Below are 20,720 nucleotides of genomic sequence, written 5' to 3'. Positions count from 1 at the left end.
TGATTGGTTGGCAGAGATGAGATGCAGCAATACATATGAGAAGTACTGTCAGCGGACGAGAATAGATAATGAAGAAAGAAGAATTGCAATTAATGGGCTTATTCTGAATGACGATAAGGGCACTGCGGGCGTGAAGATAAGGATGATGCGTTGTAGAGGAGAAAAAGAAACTATAACTTTAAACAATTCTGATATCTACGCTAAGCTGCGAGGGAGGAACGAGGGGGTACTCTAAATTGTAATCAAACCAAGCTTAGAGCGTTAGTGGATGTGCCAGAAGCAGAACGAGAAGAATTGAGAGAGATACTGAGATGCTACGTCGACATATCTTCAAAGATATCTGCATTAATTAAGGAATGTGTTTATAAAATCATACGTGATACCATTGGCAAAAGGGAGACTGTTAACCAGGAAATACAGAGGGTGTTAAATAATCCAGTAACTGAGCTTTCAGATAATGAATATTCAAACCCAGTACATGCTGTACTAAAGAAGGATGGCACGATTCGCATTGTTCTTGAGGCTCGTGCAATGAGTAGTATATTTTTACCACAGCGTGAAGATATGGAGATTTTGTTACAAAGACTCATAGGAGTCAAATATCTAAATAGTCATCGTTTGACTAGTAGTTACTGGCAATTACTGTTAGAAGAGAATAGTAGAAAGTATACACCATTTCTTCAAAATGCGAGAAGTTACTAATTTCAGAAAATGTCTTTTGTCTGTCGATTTCTTTGGCGGCTTTTACGAGAGCACTGAATAAAGCTTTAGGCGAAGATTTGTTGAAACATCTGACGCGTTATGTGGACAACATTTTTATTAACACAGCTTCACGGTAAGAACAATGGGATATTATTCATCTTTCTGGATGCTGCTTATTTTCTCCTGTCTTAATCGAATTGCTTAAAAAAGGATGCTATATGGAAATGTACTCAGGAACATCAAGAAGCGTTTGATTTAACAACAAAAAAAAAAAAATAATTGTGTGAACCTAGCCTTCATCACTCTGATTTAAGTAAAAAGTTTTAACTGGGGACCGATTCAAGTGATTATGCTCTAGGCGCTGAATTATATCAGTTAAATGAAGTTAATGGAGTTACTGAACATCGTATTATTGCATTTGCGAATCGCGCAATCCCGAGCTGGGGGCGAAAATATACTGGAAAGAGAAACACTTGTCATCGTTTGGAATTTCGAAAAGTTTCGTTTTTATTTAATGGGAATGCATACGGTCGTAATGACACATCACAAAACATTATCATTCTTGATGAGTTGCAAATTGACGCACGGCAGACTTGCCCGGTGGTTGTTAATGCTTCATCAATACAATTTTGAGAGTCAGTACACAGGGTGAATCACTACCTATTGCCACCTAGAAAAACTTCGAAAGCATGATAGTAGCTGTAAAATTTGTGGGACAAAGGTTGCTTGGAAGAACGGGGTCTGTAATATGACGTGGGTTTTTTTGTTGCTCGGTGTGTCGCTTCAGAGGTATGAAGGTCAACTTTGCTTTTTTAAATGGGATGCTATAGTTTGGTTTCTTTCCGACAGCAGCTATCGAGACGAATCCAATGATGTGTAACAGTAAGGCCTTTGAAGATAATCGAAAGTCACCTAGGTGGCACGAACGTCCATTTACAGAAGGTGTTCAAACTGATAACCATTGGTATCAATGCAGTGCTGCAATCACCTTATCTTGGACTGAGTTGTATTCCTTATCACTTCGGCACTTATCGAAGCACATCTGACAATTCTCTCTCGTATATTATGCAAATAATAAATATTCGTCGAATACCGGGTATCCATCTAACGTGCCATTGACATGTAAACACCATTCGACGGTTTCGCAATACAACAATAATAGGAACGGTAAGATTAGTATCGTCGAATCAACCGAGTGTGAATGATGTATTCCTTCGAAGGACAAGTCGAAATGATTCTCACTTACGGTACATGCCAATGAAATTTCGCGAGAGGTAGAGAGTTATACGCTGAAAGATATCCTCAACGTATTCACTCTAGACGTCGTACGTTGGCACGCTTGCTACTGTGATTCAGAATCCCTGTGTTACTTCGAATCAAATCGCAAGGGAATGTGGCATGAGCGAGAGTAGTGCAGTTCCTGTTTTTCAGCATTGCTCGTGAGCTATATTTATTTTGGGTGATGTAAATGTGTACTAAAATTACAAGAGATCTTCAATAACATTCTAAAATCTTACGATCTCTGTCAGAAAACTAAAGTGTTTACGATTCAGCACAAAGGCTTCATGTTTAGCATTACACCTCAGACTCTAGGTGAAATTTCAGCTCTCGATATCTATCAACCGCTACCCAGATAAAAAGAAAATTTTAGTCAGATTTTGGCTGTGATGGGTTTCTTTTCGGAATTTGTACGCCTTTACCCACTCAGGAAAGCCAACAGTAAGATCATAATCAAGAAAGTCAGGGCAGAATACTTCATAAATACTATGAAGCCAGAGTGCATTTTATCAGATAGTGGTCCACAATTTCGGTCACACCTATGGGAAGATTTTGTTAATGATGGAGGTATTTGGCACATTGCAACTCCGACATTGAGGCACACGTCTATTCCAATACTGAACACCAGATGCGTGAATTCCGACGTGTATTTCGTGCACATTGTGGGAAGAAACATAAAAGATGGACATAACGACGGACAGATTTTGAAACAGTAATTAATAGGCTCTGAGCAATATGGGACTTAACTTCTGAGATCATCAGTCCCCTAGAACTTAGAACTACTTAAACCTAACTAACCTAAGGACAGCACACACATTCTTGCTCGTGGCAGGATTCGAACCTGCGGCCGTAGCGGTCACGCGGTTCCAGACAGTAGTGCCTAGAACCGCTCGGCCACTCTGGCCGGCAGTAATTAATGGTTTGTTGGTTGATTCGACACGATTGCCGCCATGTACAGTTCTCTTTGGAAAGAAACCTGACAGTATCTTTAATGGATACATTTCCTTTCTGCAAGAAGATGAAATTACGCCAGATGAGCGCTTTAAAATCACGTAGGAAACGATGGAGAAACGCGCAGAACAACGGAATCTGTCACATGACAATATAGAGAAGCCCATTATGTACAAAGTCGGTGATTTAGTACTCATTCGTACATACAGGATATTATCAAGCGTAGATGAAGAGATAAAAAAGTTTCATCACTACTGCCGAGGACCATTGAAAATTAGATAACGTGTTCATCCTAATTTGGTTGAAATTCAAATGGTGCAGTCTGGTCAGCATCATAGCCTACAACTTGTAGAAAACATTAAACTGTATCATCTGTAAGAAGTGTTGCAAAACAATGAATGCTATGTAAAAAAGTGAACGTGTTACTTGTTACTTTGCTTCTTTAAAAGTAGTTGGACAACAGTCGGTAGTTATTGTGAGCTAGTTACAGTGGACATTCGTAGGCAGCTACTGTTAGCTAGGTGTAATCAGTGCCATCAAGTAAACATTGCAAGGTGCTTGAGTCAGAGACACATACATAAACAATAACAGGAATGCGTGGCGCGATTGTTGTGTTTACTAGAGATTGACTGATTGCCTTGTCTGTTTATTATTTTGTTTGCTTTTCATTCACATTTATTTGGTTAGGACTATGTTTCTATTACTTTAATACAGTGACTATGTAATGATTAGCATTCAATTCATTATGACAAATTACACGAATAGTAAACGCTAATAAACAAGTGTCACATTTAGCCTTGCTATTTCAATGTGATGTTGCAGCATTGGGTTTCATGTTGCCATGTTATTTCAAAGATATTATGCAGTATGCACAAGCACTTGTAATGAACCTGACTTATCTTGTTAGTAATCAGAGATTGATTGAATGAGCTAATGATATACTTCGATTTTAATGCAGTCTAATTAAGTGATAGTAATTTTCATTTCTTAAATGCCATTTCCTATATACCCCAAATACAAGCAAATAAAAACAGAGACTTTAAGGAGAATGATTCTATTATTTTGAATAATTGCTCTAATTTTTTTATTTAAGTTTTACATATTATTCCTTTTTTGTCTTTCTACATATTTTTAGACTTTAACATTCAAGTCTAATGTCACCATTAAATTTTATCATATTAAAGTGCTATTTTGGTGGGGATGTGTAAGGGTACAGTACCCTTACATAGCTGTACCCTTACATACTATCGGTCATACGCTCATGCAACGATTATAAACTAAAGCAAAGACTGCAGTGCAGTCAACAATGTGTGAATGGATGAGCGGGATTCGAGTGTTAAGAGTTCTTTAGTGGAAGATGGGTGTGCAAGAGGCTGGAGACAGTGCTTGGTAGCGAGGTCGGAGATTATTGCTAGAATATAGGTGTAATTGCACACAGTATTTGATTTCTGTTGAGTGCCTCAATGGTGGTTTACAGAAGAGTGTTTTAATTAATAACATCGATTATTTGAGAAAGGTCATTTATCGTTTAGTAGTTTTCCTTGGATTTCACAGTAACAGAAGGGCACAACAATGAGTTTGCTGCAAAGGAGCTATTACTGATTATGGTAAATTAATTAAATATAACTTCATCGTCAGCGTATGAGAATAATAAAGTTTGGTGCGAAACTGACGGGAGGTTATATTCTGAATCTCCCCTCTTTTCTGTACTTTGTTCTTCTCCCGTTCTTGCTTCTTTTTTTTCTGCAACTTGTCTCTTGCCCCTTTTGTTTTTCTTCTCTTCCAGATTCGCTTCCTTTTCTTCAGCTTGTCAACAACATACAACATATAATAACTTGTTCATATCCTGTAATATTAACGGGTTAGTACTTTGTTTACACGCCATGGCAAATGCTTGGTGAAGATAATGATCAGATTATCTTTATTAACAGAATCGTCACTAACAGAATTATAGAGTTAGGTTTTTTTTTTTTTTCGTTGCAGTACTTTGGTTTCATCCCGCTCGTAAGTTTTGAACGAAGAGTTTTTCCTTAAGTTTCTGTTGTCTTTCACTCAACTAATATGCAAATAAATTTCGTTATCAAAAAATGGTTCAAATAGCTCTGAGCACTACGGGACTTAACATCTGAGGTCATCAGTCTCCTAGAACTTAGAAGTACTTAAACCTAACTAACCTAAGGACATCACATACATCCATGCCCGAGAAAGGATTCGAACCTGCGACCGTAGCAGTCAAGCGGTTCCGGACTGTAGCGCCTAGAACCGCTCGGCCACAGCGCCCGGCAAATTTCATTATCAAGCTCTTTCAAGATGCATATTGCTTGATATCGGGGTTTTGCTATGCATGTGCACGAGTACCCATGAGTCGTTCACCCAGGTTACTTTTTTAACCTCACTGTGAATACATAAACTGGCAACTCAGAAATGCTTCATGTAATCACTGGTTGAAAAGGTTTATGTCGGTCGAATTCTTTAAAGTGAACTAGACTTGTAAGTTTCTCAAAAACAATGATCGCAGAACAATTTTCACTGTCTTTTACAGTTTCACTAACTTGCATGCATAATAAATCTTCGTCGATGTGAAAGCTGCACGTTTTTGTATATGTGATAGTTTTATATAATTCTTGATTCTTTGTCTCTAAACTATAATCCTATAACAGTACACCAAACATGTTCGTTTCTGTTCGCTGACTCTGCCGTTGGACGTCGCATTCAAAGCCCCATAACCTAATATTTTAAGTATTTTAAATATGGACAGCGATTTTATGGTTTCTTCCCTTAGTGCATTACTTTCTCAAGTTATTTTTGCCCTCAATTCCTGATTTTATGCCCTCATTTACGGCAGAAATTGCACTGTCAGTATATTACTCTCCTTCACGTTATTCATAACGTTTATCATTAAATCTTCTAATTATGCATTACAATATAGACTCGAAAATTCATTAGCAATTGCATTTACTAGCTCGTGACTATTAGCGTCTGTCAGATCATTACGATTCCCCACTTTAAAATTGAAGTCACCGCCTCCAACAATCAAGCTATCACTATTGTTAGTTTTAGCCTTTTTACACTCGTTAATTAACATGCACATGCACGCAGGCACACACTCACACACACACACACACACACACACACACACACACACACACACACACACACAAATAAATAATAAATACTCCATTGTTCGTAATAATTACAATCGATGTTTTACATCTGACTCCTATGTAACGGCGTTCTATTGAATAGCAAACTGTCAGAAGAGATTTAGAAATCAATTCACTGCAACTGTGCTGTGAGGAATGAAAGTGCATCTCCAAAGACTGGTGCAGGCTGCATTCTGTCACGAGAGTCATTTCTGACGTCCCTTGCGGTACGTAGCTTTCTATCTCCTACTGTTTCTCGTCAAATCAACTTCTCCATCATTAAATGGATAGTGAAATTTCTGATATAAAAACCGACATTTAGAATCACACACACTAGTTTATTAATTCGTTCACTGAGAGTTAAAATATGATCCAAGTAGTGTGTAATCTACCAGTTATCTCTGTAATTAGCCAATTTCAAACGTGGGTTATTTTCAAGTAGATATTTCAAGCTTCACGCTTCATTTCACGTTTCACTACGTCGCTGGTACATGTGGCGATGTGGTAAATTTGATATGAAGCGTAAAGCTTAAAATGTGCACTAGAAAATGAGCCACGTTGAAATTTGCTATTTCCACATATAATAAACAGATTGCAGCCTACGTGGACCATGTTTACATTCTCAAAATACATTAAGGCAATGAATCCCACAAAAATAAAATTTTAAAGTACTTGTTTGCCATCCAGTGCAACAAAACCACAAGTCTGTACACTATGAAGTACCACCAGAATCCTTCATCCCAAAATTTTAAATCACGTCGCTGTTATCTACACAACTATACGCCTTCATTTAGCAGTTTAGTTCCTCCTTGTTCTAGTCAGATACCAATTGAATCATCATCTCCGTTTGGTGACGTATCTTTTTCATATCTCCACTACATCACAGATGAAAACGAGTTATAATCCACAACAACAGCTTTCCTGCAGCCCGCTGTTGGCAATCAGCGATATACTTCTCGTTTTCTTCCTACAGCTGGTTACCATCTGATTGTGTGTACGTTTCTTCGATAACTACACACTATGAGAGAAAATAAAGAAACAGAAATACGTAAAATAAGTGGTGCAGCATAGAAATACTACTTGTGACTCTATACGGCCATTGCAGACTATTTCCAAATCTACAACTCAGGAAACATGATGTGCAAACAGTTAATGCGTGAAAACACATAGATCTAACAATACGAAATTGGCAAGCTGACATCAAATAACGACTCACCACTCTTTGATTAACTGGTTAGGGGGTTACGAAAACAGAATTAGCCATGCAGATAAAGATAAATAATTGCCAAATCGTAACCTACAAAAACGAACACCGTCTTCACAGAGCAGTCATTAGTAAGAAGAGCAAGACTTGACAGTTTATTTTCATATGGAATAATTCATGTTCTATCGTAGACCTCGACAGAGTGCGGCTTATGTTGTTAATTCTTTCGTTGACACTAGGTGTGCAGGTGCTCCCCTAAGTTGGAAACATTGGTTTGAGAAACTAACTTGTGATGGACTGCATTAAACAAAAATTATGTTTGATCTTCAGACGGCGTTGTTAAAATTTAATTTTGGGGGCAGTAAGATGTTAAATACAGTACCAGCATCTACTAGCTCTGAAAACAACGCAAAACGTCGTCCAAAACTTAATTTTAAACACAAAACTTATGGCAAGGGAAACGAGAATTTATATCTACATTCCGACTTCAATTTCAGGATAAAACTGTTTTGTAGCATTTTATGGTGGGTTGCTGCCCTCATTAAGTCACTATCAGTTACGGTATTCCTGGATGAAGTCCTACCTTTTGCTAGTTGCAAGTGTTCTCTTAGGTTTAGTTACACCAACAAGTTGGTTAATAACGACTAAACTTTTTTTCTTCTGTTTTTCTTCTTCTTCCTCTTCCTTGTCCCGTTTCCCAGCGGTGTCGGCGTTGCTATACAGCTTCTAACAAAGTTAGTGACAGATGGTGGCAGGATCCCATCGTTGGCGGCAAGATTAAGAGCTATTAAAATGAGCCTTATGATATAAACTGTTGCATTAGTATAAATGAGGCAGTACTCTACCAAACAAACACATGGGAGACACTGAAGAAGATGATTTGTTTACAATGCTATTTAAAATGTGCAGCTACTCTTAGCAGTTTAAGAACAAAACAAATAAGCAAGATGTAACTACACTGACCCGATGAATTATTTTGAGTGGAAAGAGTAACCCTGCTGTGGATACACTGTGTGATCAAAAGTATCTGAACACCCCCAAAAACATACGTTTTCTCAAATTAGGTGGATTGTGCTGCCACCAACTGCCTCGTACTCCATATCATCGACCTCAGTAGTCAATAGACGTCGTGAGAGAGCAGAATGGAGCGCTCCAAGGAACTCACGGACTTCGAACGTGGTCAGGTGATTGGGTGCCGCTTGTCTTATACGTCTAAACCGCGAGATTTCCACATTCCTAAACATCCATAGCTTCACTGTGAAACGTGCCCTTAGAAAAATTTATGAATGTCTGTGCTGATAAACCTCTTACATTATTTGATTTTCAAACAGCTGAGCAGAACTGAATGTACTCAGATATTTCGCTCTTTACCTATTCTGATCAACACTAAAGTGACACACAATATATTTAGCGACACGCAATCTGACTTTAAAAAATCCCGACAAAGGAATGGCCCTGACTAACAATAACCTATACCTTTCATGAATCACTTACTTCACAAATATCTTCGTTACTCGAACTACTACAATACAGCGAGCGCCACTACTGCTAGCTACATAAAAGATTCTAACTCTTGAAGGCACTAACTAATGATAGGCCTAGTCAGAAAATGAACGATTTTGATAGAGAACAAACAACGTATTTACCTTAATAATGTTCCAAAGTCATCATATACACTCCTGGAAATGGAAAAAAGAACACATTGACACCGGTGTGTCAGACCCACCATACTTGCTCCGGACACTGCGAGAGGGCTGTACAAGCAATGATCACACGCACGGCACAGCGGACACACCAGGAAACGCGGTGTTGGCCGTCGAATGGCGCTAGCTGCGCAGCATTTGTGCACCGCCGCCGTCAGTGTCAGCCAGTTTGCCGTGGCATACGGAGCTCCATCGCAATCTTTAACACTGGTAGCATGCCGCGTGGACGTGAACCGTATGTGCAGTTGACGGACTTTGAGCGAGGGCGTATAGTGGGCATGCGGGAGGCCGGGTGGACGTACCGCCGAATTGCTCAACACGTGGGGCGTGAGGTCTCCACAGTACATCGATGTTGTCGCCAGTGGTCGGCGGAAGGTGCACGTGCCCGTCGACCTGGGACCGGACCGCAGCGACGCACGGATGCACGCCAAGACCGTAGGATCCTACGCAGTGCCGTAGGGGACCGCACCGCCACTTCCCAGCAAATTAGGGACACTGTTGCTCCTGGGGTATCGGCGAGGACCATTCGCAACCGTCTCCATGAAGCTGGGCTACGGTCCCGCACACCGTTAGGCCGTCTTCCGCTCACGCCCCAACATCGTGCAGCCCGCCTCCAGTGGTGTCGCGACAGGCGTGAATGGAGGGACGAATGGAGACGTGTCGTCTTCAGCGATGAGAGTCGCTTCTGCCTTGGTGCCAATGATGGTCGTATGCGTGTTTGGCGCCGTGGAGGTGAGCGCCACAATCTGGACTGCATACGACCGAGGCACACAGGGCCAACACCCGGCATCATGGTGTGGGGAGCGATCTCCTACACTGGCCGTACACCACTGGTGATCGTCGAGGGGACACTGAATAGTGCACGGTACATCCAAACCGTCATCGAACCCATCGTTCTACCATTCCTAGACCGGCAAGGGAACTTGCTGTTCCAACAGGACAATGCACGTCCGCATGTATCCCGTGCCACCCAACGTGCTCTAGAAGGTGTAAGTCAACTACCCTGGCCAGCAAGATCTCCGGATCTGTCCCCCATTGAGCATGTTTGGGACTGGATGAAGTGTCGTCTCACGCGGTCTGCACGTCCAGCACGAACGCTGGTCCAACTGAGGCGCCAGGTGGAAATGGCATGGCAAGCCGTTCCACAGGACTACATCCAGCATCTCTACGATCGTCTCCATGGGAGAATAGCAGCCTGCATTGCTGCGAAAGGTGGATATACACTGTACTAGTGCCGACATAGTACATGCTCTGTTGCCTGTGTCTATGTGCCTGTGGTTCTGTCAGTGTGATCATGTGATGTATCTGACCCCAGGAATGTGTCAATAAAGTTTCCCCTTCCTGGGACAATGAATTCACGGTGTTCTTATTTCAATTTCCAGGAGTGTATATCAGGTACAGGCCAGGTCGCAGGTGACGGATAGCGAACGATCCATCAGATATGGTGAACAGCTACGAATAAGGGGAAACCCAAATAAGCAGTCCCGGACCGAGGCGGCAGCATCACGAGGGTGTGGGAGGGTGACTTTTGGCAAGGGTCACACTCATTCAAAAACCACAGAACCCGAAGACGTTGCTGTGTCATGGCGAGTAAGTGCCGCCATTACAATAAGCACTGTCAACACCCAAATCCAGGACGCGTCTGAAGTGGGAACCATCGGCATCCTGGTCAGCGTCTGTTCACACAATGTGCGGCTGGTCATAATGCGCCAGGAACTAACAATCCCTGGTTCTAAACACCCAGTGGATACACTGGACCAACTTGATTACAAGCAAGTATGACTCGTGCAAGTAATAACAACATTACCCCAGGTGGTAACCAATCCACCCATCAACAGATGGCAACCAGGAATTCGGATTCTGGGGAACCTGGACTTACACGATTACATCAGAGAAAGTCGGAGCTCTCTGGCAAACTTCCACTTAAAACACCTACATACATTGGAACCTTTAACATAAATACATTAATCCAACCAGGAAAACTTCTAAACCTTACAACAGAACTTGAAAAGCAAAAGATAGTAATACTAGCTTTACAGGAGACACGTTTTACAGATGAAGAAACATCAGATTATGGCAACTATCGCATCTTTAAGAGCAAGACGGATAAACGAATCGGAAGAGGAGCCCCCCATCTCGGGATGGCGTTTATCATACACAAGAGCGTGCTCAGCTCCATCAAGGAAGTTACTCCCGTAAATAATAGGATAATGACGATGCGCTTACAATGTGCCAACAAAACATACACAATGGTTAACGTTCATGCTCCCACAAACGGAGACAACAAGAAAAACCCCATAGAAACAGAAAAGTTCTGGGAAAATTTGGAGAATATAATGGCCAAGATTCCAAAAGATTATACAAAAGTTCTACTCGGCGATTTTAATGCCCAAGTTGGTAGAGAGAAAATCCACCAAAAAACCGTAGGCAAATATCCTGCACATAAATTTACCAATAAAAATGGTACAAGGCTCGTCGAACTATGTAAGCAGAATAACCTGAAGATAATGTCAACATCTCTAAGAAAATGTCCAAGAAAACAAAAGACATGGAGATCTCCTATACAACAAATTGGCAAGTTTCAAATAGATCATGTGGCGATTTCATACCCAGTACAAAAAGAAATTTACGACGTCCAAGTACGCAGAGGAGCAAACATTTATTCAGACCATTACCTAACTAGAATTAAAATCAAGTTTACAGCACGAAGAAGTCATCAGAAGAAAACAGAAATACAGAAATATGACACCAAGAAGATTAAAGAATCTAAAGTAAAAGAAGAATGGGAGAAGGAAAAGGCAAACACATGGGAAGAATTTCATTCTAAAATCACGCGAATAGCTAAGGAAACTATTCCCTTGAAAAAGATATTCAAACACCCTTGGTGGGATTCAGACTGTGAAAATGCATTGGAAAGGAGAAAAAAGGCATTTCAAGAATATAACAGTAAAAAATCACAAGAAAGTCTACATTTATTTAACGAGGTTAGAAAACAGGTTTCAAAATCTATTAGGCAAGCAAAAAGGAAGTACACAAAGGCACAACTGGATGCCATAGAAGAAAATTTCCAAAACTATAATACAAGAGACTTCTACAGAACTTCCGCAGATAAAATACGAGGATATATCCCTCAAAATTTATGTTTCAGAAAACCAGATGGTAAATTAGCCCTAACAAACCAGGAAAACTGTCAAGTATTGGCTCAATATTTTTCTAACCTACTAAATTGCCCAGAACTTAGTTTAAGGTTTCCCAAAGAAATCAGTGCCAACGCTCAACCGGATTCATTACCACCAACACAGGAAGAAATCAAATGTCACATTGAAAACTTAAAAAATAGTAGAACATCTGGCGAAGATGGCATTGTTGCAGAGCTATTAAAAAACCTAGGACCAAAGACGTTGCAAGAGCTCACAAAAATAATAACAAAAATATGGGAAACAGAAAAATTACCAGAGGATTGGAAATGTGCCCTTATTCACCCGTTACATAAAAAAGGAGACAGAACAAATCTCAATAACTACAGGGGAAACTCACTTTTACAAGTCACCTACAAAATTCTCTCAACATGCCTGCTGAAAAGAATGCAAGAGCAGCTGGAACGCCAAATTGGTGATTATCAAGCAGGCTTCCGCCCCGGTCGCTCATGCATAGAACAAATATTTAATTTAAAGACAATATTAAAACACAAAGCAATTAGAAATGCCCCCATAATTTGTACATTTGTAGATTTTAAGAAAGCCTATGACTCAACTGACCTGCAATCTTTGTTTAACATTTTAGAGGAATTTGTACTTGACTCCAAAACACTAAGGCTTATCAAAGAATCACTGACAGACACTGTATCTAAAGTTAAATTCAGGGGAGAAATCTCTGAACCTTTTCTCATAAAAACTGGAGTACGTCAAGGTGACGGGCTATCTCCACTTCTGTTTAATATAGTCCTGGATAAAGTCATTAAGGAATGGGAAAAAGAATTAAAAAATCAATCCTACTGGAAACCAATCCATCTTGGTAGAACCAAAGACAACGTGGAGATATCTTGTTTAGCATTCGCGGACGACTTGGCCATACTTGCAGATGATGAAGAAATCGCCACCAAACAAATAGAGATCCTTAAGGAATGCGCGGATAAAGTAGGTTTACAAATTTCGTTTCAAAAGACAGAATTTTTCTGTACGAAATTCCATATACACAGTTTGAACACAAAATATGGAAAAATAAATAGAGTAAAACATTTTAAATACCTAGGTGAAATTTTGGAGCCAACCGGAGGAGAGAAAGTTGCACAGAAGATCAGACAACAGAAAATGAAGAGAGCATATGGTATGACACATGAAATATACAATAAAAAATGCATCTCCTCGAACACAAAAATCAGACACTACTGCGCAGTAATTAAGCCAGCAGCACTATATGCTAGTGAAACGCTCACACTCCACACAAAATGTGATTTAGAAAAAATACTAAAAGAAGAACGCAAAATTATGAGAAAGATTTTAGGTCCAAAATTAACAGAAGAAGGATACCGGATACAATCAAGAAGAACCACAGAAACTATATCAAACCTGGCAGCAGACATAAGAAGGCGAAGATTAAATTTTATGGACATGTCACTAGACTTCCCCCCACACGACTCACCAACAGAATTCTCACTTACATAGAAAAAGTCAAATCAACAACACCATGGATTAGCCAAGTAAAATTAGATTTACAAAAAGCAAATATTGAACTTAAAGATGTCAAAGATAGAAAAACTTTTAGAAATAAGGTGGAAAAGTGGATTGTATTGTCGGAGAAGGAAGCACCAAAGAGACCAGGAACAAAATGGACAGAAGAAAGAATAAGAAAACATGGAGAACGAATGAAAGAAGTATGGAAGAAACGACGTCAGAAAGCTTTGCATGATCCTTCTGGGTCCATTCGCGATAAGTTAAGTTATATATATATATATATATATATATATATATATATATATATATATATATATATATATATATATATATATCAGTTCATGATATCCAATATTACAAATTTACTCTTTCTGATGGACACACGTCCAGATCGTCCGCTCTCAAAATTCTGCCATTTCCCTCCCCACATTCATCACTGCTGGCGGCTCACCTCCAACTGCGCAACCCTACGCGCTGTTCGCATCCAACTGCCCAACACTACAACCAGCCACAGACTGCACACAGCACACCCAGTTTTTATTTTCATACAGAGCGCTAGGTGACGTTACCAACATAAAAACCTAAACAGTCTACTTACAACTGTTTCCGATGTGATAGTGATGTGGAAACGTGAAGGCACATGTACAGCACAAAAGCGCACAGGCCGACCTCGTCTGTTGAGTAACAGAGACCGCCAACAGTTGAAGAGGGTCGTAATGTGTAATAGGCAGATATATATCCAGACTACCACATAGGAATTCCAAACTGCATCAGGTTCCACAGGCTATGGCTAGGAAGGAGGTGAGAAAACTTGGATTTCATGATCTAGCGGCTGCTCATGAGCCAAACATCACGCCGGCAAATGTCAAGCGTAAACATTGGACGATTGAACAGTGGAGAAACATTGTGCGGAGTGACGAATCACGGTACTCAATGTGGCGATCCGATGGTAGGGTTTGCGTGAACTTCATCTGCCAGCGTGTGTAGTGCCAACAGTAAAATTCGGTTGTGGTGGTGTTACGGTGTGATCGTGTTTTTCATGGAGGGGGGTTTGCACCGCTTGTTGTTTTGCGTGGCACTATCACAGCCTAGACCTACATTGATGGTTTAAGCACCTTCTTGCTTCCCACTGTTGGGAAGCAATTCGGGGATGGCGATTGCATCTTTCAACACAATCGAGCACCTCTTCATAATGCACTGCCTGTGGCGGAGTGGTTACATGGCAATAACATACCTGTAATGGACTGGCCTGCATAGAGTCCTGACTTGGATCCTATAGATCCCTTTGGGATGTTTTAGAACGCCGACTTCGTGCCAGGCCTCACCGACTGACATCGATACCTCTCCTCAGTGCAGCACCCCATGAAAAATTGGCTTCCAGTCCTCAAGAAATCTTCCAGCACCTGTTTTTAAGCGTACGCCTACGAGAGTGGAAGCTGTCAGCAATGCGAAGCGTGGGCGATTTGATTTCCATTATTACCAATGGAGGGAGCCACGAAAATGCATGTCATTTTCAGCCAGGTGTCCGGAGACTTTTGGTCACATAGTGTATTTCTATTACTTTATGACTCTTACTCGATAGATTATAGATGTAATGCTCTCTACAGCGATCACGGAAATAATTGTAACGTGCTGTCATCGAGAAAGGATTGTACGCCGTCATTAGTAAACTAGCTGGGATACCCAGCTCCGCTCAGAGAGTCGGTATGAGATTGTGTGGTAGTTGAAATAAAATAATAAACTTTAAAGTACAAGAGGTAAAAAAATATTGAAAACATTTTCTATTTACAATACAGGTTTATAAACAACATTACTCCTCTGGTTATTCGTGGTACATGTGTACAATTTTTTTAATTTCCTTCGAAAGGGCGAGGTACGTATAGTTTACCGCGAGAGAATCAGAATTCTTTGACGTTGATGCCATAATACTTTAAAGTTTGCTCTTCCACTTTGTTAATTGTAAAATTGTAGGCTAATTTGATTGAAAATTGCAGTCTTACAAATTTTAATGTCAGTTCAGTAGAGATTAGTGTTATTCTGAGAATAAATGGTGTGTGTTCTTTGTGCTTTCGAGTCGTAAGTTCGACTTCGATGACGTTATTCGATACCTATTTGACGATCGTCCTTGTTCAAATACATAGTTTTGGTGAGTTGAGATTTCTGAGTAGCTTGATCGGACATCAGATTTTAAGTCGAAGGCAGTGTGATGACATTCCCGGTACTTGCAAAGATTTTACGAATTCTTTCTTCAAAGTTTACCATCGTGTCGCTCGATTTGAGTATTCTCTCTTCACCGGGAAATTTCTTTTGAATATTAAATACGATATCGTAAAAAAATTTATTGTTAGTTGCAAAAATTGCCCTTTCAAATAGCCAGTGCCGATTACTATACTTGTGAACAATGTTCAGATAAATTTGGTTGATGAGTTCGTTTTCAGCAGTGGCTATGTTGTAGATATCACTGCTGAGTTTAATAAGGCCGATCTTCTAGTCAGTAAGACATATGCCATCGCCTATTTGTAAAATATACTTGCTGTGGTCCCACCTTCGGTAGTTAATAATTAAAAATTTTTGTTAGTCGCAGTATTTTTATGGGTGACCAGAGATTTGATATTTTTTCATCTCGTCTGCTGTTGTTGACTTGACGATGACTGGAAGCGTTTGCCGAAAAACTCCTGAGAGTATCAATAGACCTCTTCCTATTACATCAGGGTTTCCCCGCAAGTCTTGTGTCCTTGGCTTCAAGTGATTTTTCATGTACCATTGTGAATTCGTCCTAGAAGGTAATTTTATCTTGCCTTAGAATTTTACCGCGTCCAGATGCTCTGAGATTTCACATACTAGGAATTCTTCTTCGGTTATATTCATCAGTAGCTTAGGGCGGGAATAGGAGTTCGTCATCCTTCCATTAGAGTTGCTGCAATGCTGGACGATGCCAGTGCAAGAGCGATGCATCGTTTAGCACTTATTTTCGTCAACAATAGATGAATTACAAACGTTTTATCGGTGCCGCGTGGGTCGTCCAAGTAAATAATTTTGCCAGTGTTTTGTCGATCCGGTCCTGATAACGTTGTAAATTTCCTTTTGATTGCCACTGAGGAGTGGGTTTTATTTTGTGAGCAATATATTGAAGTAGTTTGTTGACGTTGTAACTTTTTGTTCCTTTGTAATTTCAAAGTTTAGCACTTTTATACCATCTTTACGTGGTGCTTGCATCCCAGGCTGCACAAAGATTATGTTGTTTACTACTAAACATTTATCTTAGTGACGAATGAGGGTTACATTGAAGATGTCGTTGTTGAATCCGATGATTAGTTCAGTTCGCGGATCTGATACAGTATATCATCACTCATACTCTCTTAGGAGTCCCATAGCTGTTTTAGAGTTTTTGAGTTAGAAAATGGTTCAAATGGCTCTGAGCACTATGGAACTTAACATCTGAGGTCATCAGTCTCCTAGACTTAGAACTACTTAAAACTACGTAACTTAAGGACGTCACACACTTCCATGCCCGAGGCAGGATTCGAACCTGCGACCGTAGCAGCATGGCGGTTCCGGAATGAAGCGCCTAGAACCGCTCGGCCACAAAGGCTTTTGAGTTAGATGTTCTCAGAATTAAGACTAATAAGTCTATCTCCTCTATGAATGAGGATCCTTGTAGTGTTGTCAGTGGTTGTTCTTTTCCAATACTCCTAAGCGTTAGCAAGCTTCTCCGTACGTCTGGGGTAGGTAACATCAACAGTCTTGAGATTTCTGGAACTTGTTGGTTCCTATATTTCGTGTAGCAACTTACGGTCGGCATTGTCTGGATGTATGGTGTATACTGTACCTAGTGTTCCAGTTTTCACCATTCCTGGACGACGTTCAATTAGAGTTCCTAGTTTTGGTAGTTGAAAGGTTTTTCTTGTTGTGTTCACGTATAAGATAGGGACGTCGACGTATAGTAATGTTTTCACGAATGGATCCGTTTGGCACAGTTGGTGAGAAGTTGTTAATGTTAGTTTCTGAGGTATTTCGCTATCAGATTTTGTGACAGGATCTTTTGTGTAGAAACTCTCTGTCCCTTATCCAGATGTACTGCTAGATGTTGCACAGTTGTTCCAAACAGTGGCAAATTCCAAAACGTACCCAAAAGGTTTCGAATGCTCCACAATTTTCCAGAACATTCCAAAACATTCAAGAGTGTTCTGAAACGTTCCTCAGTGATCTGGGATCTTTCAGAATATTCCAGACAATTCCAGAACATCCCCGATCAGTGTGGAATATTACGGAACATTCTGGAATGTTGTGGAATGCTCTAGAATACTCTGGAATGTTCTAGAATCTTCTCACATACTCTTGAATGTTCTGGAATGTCCTAGAAATTTCTAAAGGACGAAACATTTTTTTCTTTATTGTATTGCAATTCCCCATCGGGGCAGGCTGGCAGCAGCATATGTGCTGCTCTTCAGCCGAAAGACGTAGAACAAACCAATAGAAGACGTATAAAAACAGCAAAGGAGAGAATAAGGTGAACATAGATACAACAAAGGGGGAACATCATGGAAGGCAATAGACAAAAAAACGGGGTGACTGTAAAATGGAGATAAAAAACTGTTTAAAAGTAGCACACACAAAAAGCCACACACTGCGACGATTAAAAGAACACAAGGCACAGTATGACTGGAGCATAAGGTATCGACGGATGGCATAGCACAGAACGTAACACTGACGGCGGACCTCAGGGCAATACACAATTAAAATCACACCTCTTGACGCACAGGAGAAACAGAACTAAACACAACACTGATGAGGCACACTGATGATGATCCATACAAAGGATCTGCCAGGCGCAAGGAGATGAGGGAGACCTGAAGAAGGGAGGGAGGGGAAGAGATGGGGGAGATGAGCGGGGGGCGCACGGAGGAGGGCCAGGTAGGGAGGGATGTGGGAAGGAAAGTATGAGGTGCAGGGCCTCAGGGGAGGGGGGAATGGAGGAAAACCCGCTCTGGGAGAAGGAAGGAAGAGGAAAAAAGGGGGCCCTGGGGAGGGGGGGGGGGAGACGAAACTTCCCAGCACTTATATCTTCAAAAGCATACCCTTCAGGTAAAAACGGGAACCTTCTTCGTGGATGGGGGACAGAGGGCTACCACTCCATATAACTCCCTTAATCGTTCTGGGACTCGTTTCTGAGTTTTAGTGGCAACCACATTGTATACCTACTTTTTTGACCGGGCCAAATACATCACGAAATAAGTATCAAACGAAAAAACTACAAAGAACGAAACTCGTCCAGCTTGAAGGTGGAAACCAGTTGGCGCTATGGTTGGCCCGCTAGATGGCGCTGCCATAGGTCAAACGGATATCCACGGCGTTTCTTTTTTTTAATAGGAACCCCCGTTTTTATTACATATTCGTGTAGTACGTAAAGAAATATGAATGTTTTAGTTGGACCACTTTTTTCGCTTTGTGATAGATGGCGCTGTAATAGTACGTGGTATCACACAACATTCCGCCAGTGAGGACGGTATTTGCTTCGTGATACATTACCTGTGTAAAAATGGACCGTTTTCCAATTGCAGAAAAGGTCGATGTCGTGTTGATGTATGGCGATTGTGACCAAAATGCCAAACGGCGTGTGCTATGTATACTGCTCGGTATCCTGGACGACATCATCCAATTGTCCGGACCGTTCACCGGGTAGTTACGTTATATAAGGAAACAGGAAGTGTTCAGCCACATGTGAAACGTCAACCACGACCTGCAACAAATGATGATGCCCAAGTAGGTGTTTTAGCTGCTGTCGCGGCTAATCCGCACACCAGTAGCAGAGAAATTGCACGAGAATCGGGAATCTCAAAAACGTCGGTGTTGAAAATGCTACATCAACGTCGATTGCTCCAGTACCATATTTCTATGCACCAGGAATTGCATAGCGACAACTTTCAACGTCGTGATCATTTCTGCCACTAGGCACAAGAGAAATTAAGGGAAAATGACAGTTTTTTTTGCACGCGTTCTATTTGCGTTCTATTTAGCAACGAAGCGTCATTCACCAACAGCGGTAACGTAAACCGGCATAATATGCACTATTGGGCAACGGAAAATTCTCGTTGGCAGCGACAAGTGGAACATCAGCGACCTTGGCGGGTTAATGTATTGTGCGGCTTTATGGGAGGAAGAATAATTGGCCCCCATTTTATCGATGGCAATCTAAATGGTGCAATGTATGCTGATTTCCTACTTAATGTTTTACCGATGTCACTACAAGATGTTTCACTACGCGACGTAATAGCTATGTACTTCCAACATGATGGATGTCCGCCACGTAGCTCACGTGTGGTTGAAGCGTTATTGAATAGCATATTTCATGACAGGTGGATTGGTCGTCGAAGCACTATACCATGGCCCGCACGTTCACCGGATCTGACGTCCCCGGATTTCTTTCTGTGGGGAAAGCTGAAGGATATTTGCTATCGTGATCCACCGATAACGCCAAACAACATGCGTCAGCGCATTGACAGTGCATGTGCGATCATTACGGAAGGCGAATTACTCGCTGTTGAGAGGAATGTCGTTACACATATTGCCAAATGCACTGAGGTTGCCGGACATAATTTTGAGCATTTATTGCATTAATGTGGTATTTACAGGTAATCGCGCAGTAACAGCATGCGTTCTCAGGAATGATAAGTTCACAAAAGTACATGTATCACATTGGAACAACCGAAATAAAATGTTCAAACTTACCTACGGTCTATATTTTAATTTAAAAAACCTATCTGTTACCCACTGTTCGTCTAAAATTGTGAGCCATATGCTTGTGACTATTACAGCGCCATCTATCAAAAAGCGAAAAAAGTGGTCCAACTAAAATATTCATATTTCTTTACGTACAGCACGAATATGTAATAAAAATCGGGGTTCCTATCTGAAAAAACGCAGTTGATATCCGTTTGAACTATGGATGCGCCATCTAGCTGGCCAACCATAGCGCCATCTGGTTTCCTCTTTCAAGCTAGACAAATTTCGTTCTTTGTAGTTTTTTCGTTTGACACTTCTTTCGTGGGATATTTGCCTGGTATAT

This window comes from Schistocerca piceifrons, chromosome 3, assembly GCF_021461385.2.
Source record: "Schistocerca piceifrons isolate TAMUIC-IGC-003096 chromosome 3, iqSchPice1.1, whole genome shotgun sequence".
In the NCBI taxonomy this organism is placed as follows: domain Eukaryota; kingdom Metazoa; phylum Arthropoda; class Insecta; order Orthoptera; family Acrididae; genus Schistocerca; species Schistocerca piceifrons.
Note: the sequence above shows the minus strand (reverse complement) of the source record.